The 12,724-nt window shown below is 47.2% G+C and overlaps 1 protein-coding gene across 5 annotated transcripts in view; it reads right to left on the minus strand.

Moving 5' to 3' along the window:
* PSD3 (pleckstrin and Sec7 domain containing 3) overlaps window positions 1–12,724 on the minus strand; it is an 835,030-nt gene that overhangs the window by 292,830 nt on the left and 529,476 nt on the right. The gene's annotated exons all lie outside the window — the stretch shown is intronic.

A 12,724-nucleotide genomic window follows, 5' to 3' on the forward strand; every position in this document is an offset into this window, starting at 1 on the left:
TAAAATCTACCAGAGAAAATAACTACATCAATCATTGGTAGAAAAATATTGGCCTCTGGGTTTGTGTGCCACTCCTGACTCCTGTGTGCGTCATCTCTCAGTCAGTGGGCCATAGAACGCCTATTTTTGTTTTTATTTGTTTTATAAATTCTCCCTGAAAAAATCATTTTATTTTATTTGGTTTCTAAATTCTTCCTGATAAAATCATATTTTTTTTATTATTTTTTTTTCTAAAGTCTCCCTGAAAAAAAAAAAAAAAAAAAAAAAAAAAAAAAAAAAACAGTGGGAGATTAATATTGGCCTTTTTGCTTGTGTGCCAGTCTTGACTCCTGGGTGTGCCATCTCTCTCTCTCTCTCTCTCCAATTGTGGTCCATAGAAAGCCTACATTTTTTTTCCTTGATTTGGGTTCCAAAATCTACCAGAGAAAATAACTCCATCAATCATTGGTAGAAAAATATTGGCCTCTGGGCTTGTGTGCCACTCCTGATTCCTGTGTGCGTCATCTCTCACTCAGTGGCCCATAGAAAGCATATAGTTTGTTACATTTGTTTTCTAAATTCTCCCTGCAAAAATCTATTTTTTTTTTTTTGGGGGGGTTTCTAAAGTGTTCCTGAAAAAAATAAAAATAAAAAAAAAATAATAGTGTGACATTAATATTAACATTTGTGCTTCAGTGACAGTCCTGCGTGTGGGGCATCTCTCTAATTTGCAGCCACCAAAAAAAGAGTGTGTAACATTGGGCCTGATTTTCGCTGTGGTCTCACCAACCTGTAAAGGGGTAGCTAAATCATACTGAAGTTATAGCTCACCGTGTAAGTTGTGTGACTGCAACAAATAACGTTAGTTTGGTTACGTTTTTAAAACAATGAGGAAGTCTAGTGGAAGAGGTCGTGGCCGGGGGCGTTCATTGTCAGCTGGTAATGAGGGTAGTGGTAGTGGTGGAGCATCAGGTGGTCGTGGGGGAAAAAATATTGCACCTAAGTCTGGAGCTGTGGAGCCAGGTTCGTCGTCCGGCTACACAAGGCCTCGAACGCTCCCTTTTCTGGGATTAGGAAAACCGCTTTTAAAGCCGGAGCAGCAAGAGCAAGTTTTGGCTTATCTTGCTGACTCAGCCTCTAGCTCTTTTGCCTCATCTCGTGAAACTGGTAAAAGTAAAAGCAGCGCGTCGTTAGTGGATGTTCACGGTCAGGGACAAGTCACTTCCTTGTCCTCTTCAGCAAAAACAACAACAGAGAAGAATGCAGCAGGCGACACAACGGGTTACTCCATGGAGCTCTTTACACATACCGTCCCTGGCTTAGAAAGTGAAGCAGTTAACAGTCCATGCCCATTACAAATTGAATCTGACATGGAGTGCACTGACGCACAGCCACAGCCAGACTACTATGCTGGTCCTTTGACTCAGACCACAACATTGCCCTCGCAGGGTGCTGATCAAGAATCAGACCCTGATGAGACTATGTTGCCCCATCACGAACGCTATACCACCGAACGACACGGTGACACAGACGAAGTTGCGCAGGAGGTACAAGAAGAGTTATTAGATGACCCAGTTCTTGACCCCGATTGGCAGCCATTGGGGGAACAGGGTGCAGGCGGCAGCAGTTCTGAAGCAGAGGAGGAGGAGGGGCCGCAGCAGGCATCAACATCGCCACAGGTTCCATCTGCCGGGCCCGTATCTTGCCCAAAACGCGTGGCAAAGCCAAAACCTGGTGGAGGACAGCGTGGCCATCCGGTTAAAGCTCAGTCTGCAATGCCTGAAAAGGTATCCGATGCTAGAAAGAGTGCAGTCTGGCATTTTTTTAAACAACATCCAATTGATCAGCGCAAAGTCATCTGTCAAAAATGTTCTACTTCCTTAAGCAGAGGTCAGAATCTGAAAAGTCTCAATACTAGTTGCATGCATAGACATTTAACCACCATGCATTTGAAAGCTTGGACTAACTACCAAACGTCCCTTAAGGTTGTTGCACCCTCGGCCAATGAAGCTAGTCATCAACGCAACATCCCTTCCGGCAGTGTAGGACCACCATTTAGCGCACCACCTGCTGTATCTGTGCAGGTATCTTTGCCAGGCCAAAGCAGTCAGGGTCAGGGAATCACCAGTTTCGTAGTAGGAAACACTGCATCTAGGGCACCGGCGGCAACAATACCATCTCCCACCGTCTCTCAGTCTGCCATGTCCACCGGCACCCCCGCTAGTTCCACGATCTCCAGCTCTCCAGTCCAGCTCACCCTACATGAGACTATGGTTAGAAAAAGGAAATACTTAGCCTCGCATCCGCGTACACAGGGTTTGAACGCCCACATAGCTAGACTAATCTCGTTAGAGATGATGCCCTACCGGTTAGTTGAAAGCGAAGCTTTCAAAGACCTGATGGACTACGCTGTACCACGCTACGAGCTACCCAGTCGACACTTTTTTTCCAGAAAAGCCATCCCAGCCCTCCACCAGCATGTTAAAGAGCGCATCGTCCATGCACTCAGGCAATCTGTGAGCACAAAGGTGCACCTGACAACAGATGCATGGACCAGTAGGCATGGCCAGGGACGTTACGTGTCCATCACGGCACACTGGGTAAATGTGGTGGATTCAGGGTCCACAGGGGACAGCAAGTTTGGGACAGTTCTGCCTAGCCCACGGTCTAGTAAACAGTTGTCTGTAGCCGTTCGCACCCCCTCCTCCTCCTCCTCCTCGTCCTCCTGCAGAAGCAAGAGCTCGTCCACAGACCGCAGTCGCACAAACACTCCATCCGCACCTGCCACTGTTGCACACCAGGTCTCCCATTATGGGGCAGCTACTGGCATACGTCAGCAGGCTGTATTGGCTATGAAGTGTTTGGGCGACAATAGACACACCGCGGAAGTTCTGTCCGAGTTCTTGCAGCAAGAAACGCAGTCGTGGCTGGGCACTGTAGATCTTGAGGCAGGCAAGGTAGTGAGTGATAACGGAAGGAATTTCATGGCTGCCATCTCCCTTTCCCAACTGAAACACATTCCTTGCCTGGCTCACACCTTAAACCTGGTGGTGCAGTGCTTCCTGAAAAGTTATCCGGGGTTATCCGACCTGCTCCTCAAAGTGCGTGGACTTTGCGCACATATCCGCCGTTCGCCTGTACACTCCAGCCGTATGCAGACCTATCAGCGTTCTTTGAACCTTCCCCAGCATCGCCTAATCATAGACGTTGCAACAAGGTGGAACTCAACACTGCACATGCTTCAGAGACTGTGCGAACAGAGGCGGGCTGTTATGTTTTTGTGGGAGGATACACATACACGGGCAGGCAGTAGGATGGCAGACATGGAGTTGTCAGGTGTGCAGTGGTCGAAGATTCAAGACATGTGTCAAGTCCTTCAGTGTTTTGAGGAATGCACACGGCTGGTTAGTGCAGACAACGCCATAATAAGCATGAGCATCCCCCTAATGCGTCTGCTGATGCAAAGTTTGACGCACATAAAGGATCAGGCGTCTGCACCAGAGGAAGAGGAAAGCCTTGATGACAGTCAGCGATTGTCTGGTCAGGGCAGTGTACATGACGAGGTACCGGGCGAAGAGGAGGTGGAGGATGAGGAGGATGATGGGGATGAGTATATTTTTAATGAGGAAGCTTTCCCGGGGGCACGGGAAATTGGTGGCGTGGCAAGGCCGGGTTCTGGTTTTTTGAGGGACACAAGTGACGTAGATTTGCCTGCAACTGCCCCTCAACCAAGCACAACCGCAGATTTGACAACGGGAACTTTGGCCCACATGGCGGATTATGCCTTGCGTATCCTCAAAAGGGACACACGCATTACAAAAATGATGAACGATGACGATTACTGGTTGGCCTGCCTCCTTGATCCTCGCTATAAAGGCAAATTGCAAAATATTATGCCACATGAGAACTTGGAACTAATATTAGCAACAAAACAATCAACTCTTGTTGACCGTTTGCTTCTGGCATTCCCTGCACACAGCGCCCGTGATCGTTCTCACACGAGCTCCAGGGGCCAGCAGACCAGAGGTGTTAGAGGGGCAGAAATCAGAAGTGGCGTTGGACAGAGGGGTTTTCTGACCAGGTTGTGGAGTGATTTTTCTATGACCGCAGACAGGACAGGTACTGCAGCATCAATTCAAAGTGACAGGAGACAACATTTGTCCAGTATGGTTACAAACTATTTTTCATCCCTTATCGACGTTCTCCCTCAACCGTCATTCCCATTTGATTACTGGGCATCCAAATTAGACACCTGGCCAGAATTGGCAGAATATGCATTGCAGGAGCTTGCTTGCCCGGCAGCTAGTGTCCTATCAGAAAGAGTATTCAGTGCTGCAGGTTCAATACTAACAGAAAAAAGGACTCGTCTGGCTACCCAAAATGTAGATGATCTAACCTTCATTAAAATGAACCACAACTGGATTTCAAAATCTTTTGCCCCACCCTGCCCGGCTGACACCTAGCTTTCCTATGAAAAGGTCTTGCCTGTGGACTATTCTGAATGACTTTTCCAATCTCGTAATTTTCTTCACCTGATTGTCCAGCATACGACATGTTTCCACCTCACGAAATGGCCAAACTCCCCACACGGGGCCGTGCTATCGCCACTTTGCGCTTGGACCCTTGAGAGTGCTGTTTGTCTGAAGAGGTGGGTGTGGCCGCTTTTGGTCGACGGCACTGCCACTGGGTCCCTCATAGTACAATAAAGTGTCTCTGGCGGTGGTGGTGCGCACCCAACGTCAGACACACCGTTGTAATATGAGGGGCCCTGTGCCTGTACCGCCGGCCACAAGACAGTTCCCCCCCCCAGCTCAAACAGTGCTCTACCACTAGCAAAATTATCTCTCACAGCTTCACCAATGTGTAGTCTAGCCGCTGACATCCTTCAATGCCTGGCACTGACAATACCATTGTTTTGACATTTTTGTTATGTTAGGCCTTCGAAGCCTGTCTGCGGTCCCTTCTTTCTACAACTACTACACTGACCAGGCCACTGCTGGCCGTGTTACCCTGGAACCAATTTAAAAGTGCCTACAGTCAGCCCAATTTTGTTATGTTAGGCCTTCGAAGACTGTCTGCCGTCACTCCTTCCACTAGACTTCCACTGACCATACACTGCTGCCCATGTACCCCTGGAACCAATTTAAAGTGCCTACAGCCAGCCCAATTTTGTTATGTTAGGCCTTCGAAGCCTGTCTGCGGTCACTCCTTCCACTAGACTTCCACTGACCAGACCACTGCTGCCCGTGTACCCCTGGAACCAATTTAAAAGTGCCTACAGCCAGCCCAAGTTTGTTATGTTAGGCCTTGGAAGCCTGTCTGCGGTCACTCCTTCCACTAGACTTCCACTGACCAGACCACTGCTGCCCGTGTACCCCTGGAACCAATTTAAAAGTGCCTACAGCCAGCCCAAGTTTGTTATGTTAGGCCTTGGAAGCCTGTCTGCGGTCACTCCTTCCACTAGACTTCCACTGACCAGACCACTGCTGCCCGTGTACCCCTGGAACCAATTTAAAAGTGCCTACAGCCAGCCCAAGTTTGTTATGTTAGGCCTTGGAAGCCTGTCTGCGGTCACTCCTTCCACTAGACTTCCACTGACCAGACCACTGCTGCCCGTGTACCCCTGGAACCAATTTAAAAGTGCCTACAGCCAGCCCAAGTTTGTTATGTTAGGCCTTGGAAGCCTGTCTGCGGTCACTCCTTCCACTAGACTTCCACTGACCAGACCACTGCTGCCCGTGTACCCCTGGAACCAATTTAAAAGTGCCTACAGCCAGCCCAAGTTTGTTATGTTAGGCCTTCTAAGCCTGTCTGCGGTCCATTCTTTCAACTACTACTACACTGACCAGGTCACTGCTGCCCGTGTACCCCTGGAACCAATTTAAAATTGCCTACAGGCAGCCCAATTTTTTTATTTTAGGCCTTCGATGCCTGTCTGCGGTCCATTCTTTCAACTACTACTACACTGACCAGGTCACTGCTGTCCGTGTACCCCTGGAACCAATTTAAAATTGCCTACAGCCATGTGTTATTATTTTAGGCCTTCGATGCCTGTCTGCGGTCACTCCTTCCACTAGGCCTCCACTGACCACACCACTGCTGTCCGTGTACCCCTGGAACCAATTTAAAATTGCCTACAGCCATGTGTTATTATTTTAGGCCTTCGATGCCTGTCTGCGGTCACTCCTTCCACTAGGCCTCCACTGACCACACCACTGCTGCCCGTGTACCCCTGGAACCAATTTAAAATTGCCTACAGCCAGCCCAATTTTTTTATTTTAGGCCTTCGATGCCCGTCTGCGGTCCATTCTTTCAACTACTACTACACTGACCAGGTCACTGCTGCCCGTGTACCCCTGGAACCAATTTAAAATTGCCTACAGCCATGTGTTATTATTTTAGGCCTTCGATGCCTGTCTGCGGTCACTCCTTCCACTAGGCCTCCACTGACCACACCACTGCTGTCCGTGTACCCCTGGAACCAATTTAAAATTGCCTACAGCCATGTGTTATTATTTTAGGCCTTCGATGCCTGTCTGCGGTCCATTCTTTCAACTACTACTACACTGACCAGGGCACTGCTGGCCGTGTACCCCTGGAACCAACATCAGAAAATATAAAAATAAGTATTTTGCTTATAAAAAAGAAAATACTGGTGAGATATCAAATGCAGACATTTTAACATTAAAAACAAACACACAACTCTAATCTGGTACAGTACTAAAAATGGCCACCAGCTACAATTACTTTCTCCTGCAAGTAGTTAACTGAAAGTTTTTTTAAATTGAAAACACACATATGGCATCCACCGAGTGTTGTCCTGTCGCGTCTTCTTTATATTATTGCCGAGAAGATGCAAAATAATGAAAATAATAAAATCATTAATTACCAAAATAATAGAGAAAGTCAACACCACATTGCAAATAAACATTCATTCCAAATAAAGAAGCAGGGCGCGTCCGAGGGTGAGTATATACCTAATAAGAATATAATCACCCTCGGACGCGCAATGCTTATTTCCAACAGCCTTCCTTCCTAAGAATCAGCCCTTCCGTCGTGTAGAGAGACGTTGTGTTACACTCCAAGGTGTTCCCCAGGTTGCCTTTCCTGAGCTTCGATCTTCCGGCTCTCGTTTAGTAGTTCTTGGAAACTACTCTGCATTAGGCCTTCAAATTGGGTATGGGGTGTAGAGAGATGGTGTGTTCCACTCCAAGGTGTTCCCCAGGTTGCCTTTCCTGAGCTTCGATCTTCCGGCTCTCGTTTAGTAGTTGTTGGAAACTACGCTGCATTAGGCCTTCAAATTGGGTATGGGGTGTAGCGAGAGGGTGTGTTACACTCCAAGGTGTTCCCCAGGTTGCCTTTCCTGAGCTTCGATCTTCCGGCTCTCGTTTAGTAGTTCTTGGAAACTACACTGCATTAGGCCTTCAAATTGGGTATGGGGTGTAGAGAGAGGGTGTGTTACACTCCAAGGTGTTCCCCAGGTTGCCTTTCCTGAGCTTCGATCTTCATGCTCTCGTTTAGTAGTTGTCGGAAACTACGCTGCATTAGGCCTACAAATTGGGTATGGGGTGTAGAGAGAGGGTTTGTTACACTCCAAGGTGTTCCCCAGGTTGCCTTTCCTGAGCTTCGATCTTCCGGCTCTCGTTTAGTAGTTGTTGGAAACTACGCTGCATTAGGCCTTCAAATTGGGTATGGGGTGTAGCGAGAGGGTGTGTTACACTCCAAGGTGTTCCCCAGGTTGCCTTTCCTGAGCTTCGATCTTCCGGCTCTCGTTTAGTAGTTCTTGGAAACTACACTGCATTAGGCCTTCAAATTGGGTATGGGGTGTAGAGAGAGGGTGTGTTACACTCTAAGGTGTTCCCCAGGTTTCCTTGCCATTGCTTCGGTCTTCCGACTCTCGTTTAGTAGTTGTAGAAAAGTACACTGCATTAGGCCATACAAAATGGGTATGGGGTGGAGAGAGATGGTGTGTTACACTCCAAGGTGTTCCCCAGGTTGCCTTTCCTGAGCTTCTATCTTCAGGCTCTCATTAAATTGTGGTTAAATGGAACAACTGCATTTGGCGTACTAGTTGGTTTGGGGCCTACTATCGGTGTCTGCCACTCCTTGCTGTTCTCCTCCACTGAACAAAGCTGTGCCGCCTGTTTACTACGGTTGCCAATTTTGAACTGCATTTCGACTACTTACTGATTTGGCCCTACTCTCTGTGTCAGCCTCTCATTCCAGTTGTCCTCCACTGCAATGCCCCCTGGTTATTCCTGTGTTACCAATTTTGAACTGCATTTAGCCCACTTTCTTCTTTGGGCCTATATCTGTGTTTCCACTTCATCGTGCCCATTGCCCAGCCAGTGATAGATGAGTCTGCTGGTACATTGACCCATAACGCAACATTCCCCGTGCACGCTACACAACAACATTGTGACCCTGCTGAAAGTCAGGTTGCTCTTCCCGCATACCATACCACCTTACACGGGGACAAAGAGGAAGGTGCAGATGAAAGTGCAGGTTCCTTCATCAGGTGGGGGGAGGAATACTAGTTGGCGACGTCACTGGCACAGGGCCTCTCATAGTACGCAAAAGTGTTGCTGCCGGTGGGAGGCGCCCCCGCCGTGCAAACACACCGCTGTACTTTGAGGGGCCCTGTGCCAGTGCCAATGCCAACGAGTGGGCCCCCCCTGCTTGCTCAGGTTCACAGCACTTGCAAAGTTGAAATACTTACCTCTCCCTGCTCCACTGCCGTGACGTGGTCCAGATTTCCTGGGCCCACTAATTACTTGAACCAGCCCTACCCCCCACAACTTTAGCCAAATGACCCCCAATTTCAAATGCCTTCCAATTATTATAAGGTAAATTACGCTTGACAAGCTTCATTAAGAAGAATGGATGGTTTTGACATTAAAATGGCCACTCTAGGTGTTTTCCTGGCCCCCACTCACTGCCGACTATGCTGCCCCATTGACTTGCATTGGGTTTCGTGTTTCGGTCGATCCCGACTTTACGTCATAATCGGCCGATTTCACTCGACCCGACTTTGGACATAGTCGGGTTTCGCAAAACCCGGCTCGACTCTAAAAAGGTCAAGGTCGCTCAACTCTAGTCAGAAGTTTATAGAATAAACTAACAATTTACATTTTACTCAAAACTTTACCTATAAAGAGAAAAATCAGACAGACTGAACATTTTGCAGTGGTCTTTTAATTTTTTTCCAGAACATAGGATACACAACACATAGAATACACGGACACTGCGGTATATATATCACATAGGATTCACTGCGACTGTTACATACATTGCATAGGCAAAAGTGGGAAGGGAGAGCAGAGTGCGCTAACTCTTCGCACAAAGAACATTCTAACCCTGCCCAGCGTTGGGCGTAATCCAGAGCTGATGTGGGGGCATTCAATAGTAAATGCTGTGTGAGTGTGCATAATCTCTACAGAAAAATTAAAAAACGGATGGCCTATGCACTGCAGCCCTCCAGGAATCCGCCCAAGGGTCGGACCACATGACAGTAAAGGCTGTAAACGGCCGTAGGCTGGAGATTACCCACCCCTGTCATATGAACACACAAGAAGGCACCCTAAGGGTATTATCATTGAGAGACAAACTGAAAGGTTATAATCAGAAGTACGCACATTGGAGGGATGACGATCATAAGGGTAATCTTTGACAGAAGGTGAGTCACATTGGGGCATCAATATCATAAGGAGACAAACTGGGGGTCATTATCACAAGAAGGCACACTTTGGAGTAGTTATACCGAGGAACACTGCAGGGTCATTATCATAAGTAAGCACACCCGGGAACATCTTCATAAGGAGACACACTGGGAGACTCAATATCGAAAGGATGAGAGGCACTATAAAATTATAAGGAGGCACGGGGGGTATTATTATTATAAGGATGCAGAGGGGTATCTACTATATAATTGTCTAAGGGCCACTTCCGTCTTTCTGTCCTTCTGTTTGTCTGTCACGGATATTCATTGGTCGCGGCCTCTGTCTGTCATGGAAATCCAAGTCACTGATTGGTCGCTGTAAAACAGCCACGACCAATCAGCGACGGGCACAGTCCGGAAGAAAATGGCCGCTCCTTACCCCACGCAGTCAGTGCCTGGTGTCCGCATACTCCCCTCCGGTCACCGCTCACACAGGGTTAATGCCGGCGGTAACGGACCGCATTATGCCGCGGGTAACGCACTCCATTACCGCCGTTATTAACCCTGTGTGTCCCCAACTTTTTACTATTGATGCTGCCTATGCGGCATCAATAGTAAAAAAATGTAATGTTAAAAATAATAAAAAAACAAAAAACCTGCTATACTCACCCTTCATTGTCCGCCGAGCCGCTCGCGCCTGCTGCCATCTTCCGCTTCCAGCGATGCATTGCGAAATTACCCAGAAGACTTAGCAGTCTCGCAAGACCGTTAAGTCATCTGGGTAATTTCGCAATGCATCCTGGGAACGGAAGATGGCGGCAGCCACGCGCTCATCGCCTGCGCCAGAGCCTCGCTGGATTCGATCCCGTGAGGTAATAACTATTTTTTATTTTAATCATTTTTTAACAGGGATATGATGCCCACACTGCTGTATACTATGTGGGCTGTGTTAGATACCACGTGGCTCTGTGCTGTATACTACATAGGCACTGTTATATACTATGTGGGTTGTGTGATATACTCCGTGGGCTGTGCTAGATATTACGTGGCCACTGTTACATACTGTGTGGGCAGTGTTATATACTACGTGACTGGGCAATATACTACCTGGCTCTGTGCTGTATACTACGTGGCTCTGTGCTGTATACTACATGGCTGGGCAATATACTATGTGACTGGGCAATATACTATGTGGCTGGGCAATATACTACGTGACTGGGCAATATACTACGTGACTGGGCAATATACTATGTAGCTGGGCAATATACTACGTGTCTGTGCTGTATACTACGTGGCTCTATGCTGTATACTACGTGACTGGGCAATATACTACGTGGCTGGGCAATATACTATGTAGCTGGGCAATATACTACATGGCTGGGCAATATACTACGTGTCTGTGCTGTATACTACGTGACTGGGCAATATACTACGTGGCTGGGCAATATACTACGTGTCTGTGCTGTATACTACGTCGCTGTGCAATATACTACGGAGCTGGGCAATACACTATGTGACTGGGCAATATACTACGTGGCTGGGCAATATACTAAGTGACTGGGCAATATACTACATGACTGGGCAATATACTACGTGACTGGACAATATACTACGTGACTGGACAATATACTACGTAGCTGGCCAATATACTATGTGACTGGGCAATATACTAAGTAGCTGGGCAATATACTGCGTGGCTGGGCAATATACTACGTGACTGGGCAATATACTACATGGCTGGGCAATATACTGCGTGGCTGGGCAATATACTACGTAGCTGGGCAATATACTACGTGGCTGGGCAATATACTACGTAGCTGGGCAATATACTACGTAGCTGGGCAATATACTACGTGGCTGGGCAATATACTACGTAGCTGGGCAATATACTACGTGGCTGGGCAATATACTACGTAGCTGGGCAATATACTACGCAGCTGGGCAATATACTGCATGGCTGGGCAATATACTACGTAGCTGGGTAATATACGTGACTGGGCAATATACTACGTGGCTGGGCAATATACTACGTGGGCTGTGCAATATACTACGTGGACATGCATATTCTAGAATACCCGATGCGTTAGAATCGGGCCACCATCTAGTTATTATTATAAGAGGCAAGGGGAGACAGAGGAGGCACGGTTACTGTGTGGGAAGCAAAAAGAGGGTGCTATTGTTGTGCAGGACACAGAGGGGACAATATTACTGTCATGGGCAGAGGCTATAGCACTATGTGGTTTGTGCAGGGGTGAAGAAATGTGAAGAGGGTGCCGGAAAAGTGATACATCAAGATGTTTTATGTGTTATGCTCTGCAGAGACAAGTCAAGGATGGAAGGTGAGGTCATGTGGAACTGGGTCATATAGAAAAAAAACGGAAAGTGAATGACAATAATAAGCACCATCACTGGGGAGCCGCTGAGATCTACCATAACTATCCACTGTATGATGGTAATATCAGTAGATCTGGCTAATGCGCAACACTGTAGTATTATCACTACCATATATGCTGGAAATATTTGGTCATGGTCTAACGGTATTATTTGTCTCTCATATTGCAATGTTAATGGTAATATTGATCTTGGTACAGTCATGCTGGTAGCAATCAGCCTGTGAGCATTACTATGTCACTATGCATTGGTAGTATGTGGTCAAAGCAAGGCTGTATTTTATGTAATTATTGTTAGTATTGGTCTTGCAGTAAATCTTGATTTTCTCCAGGGTCAGGCAGGGTCACATTTGTAATAAAGACCCCCATCTGGCGAAGTGGGAGCAACAAGGCTGCTTTCAAATGCGAGGGTTGCATTTCAGACTCGGTTCAGCCTTGCTTTCAGCAGTTCTCTGGAAAATCTTAAAAGTCTAGAGCTCCCCGAGAGTGTTCACGGTGAGGTATGTTCAAGTTCTGGGATTACGACACTTCAATGTTTCCCTAAAGAGAAAAGGGCAATAGCGACTCTACGACCATTACAAATAAATCTGGACATGTTGCTGTGGAGCTCAGAGCCGAGCTGTGCCAAAAATCTATAAATTGTATTCACTATGAATGTGACAGTAGGAAAAAAAATATGCTGCAGGGTTGTAGACAG

The sequence above is a fragment of the Ranitomeya imitator genome, chromosome 1 (assembly GCF_032444005.1).
Source record: "Ranitomeya imitator isolate aRanImi1 chromosome 1, aRanImi1.pri, whole genome shotgun sequence".
Classification (NCBI taxonomy): Eukaryota; Metazoa; Chordata; class Amphibia; order Anura; family Dendrobatidae; genus Ranitomeya; species Ranitomeya imitator.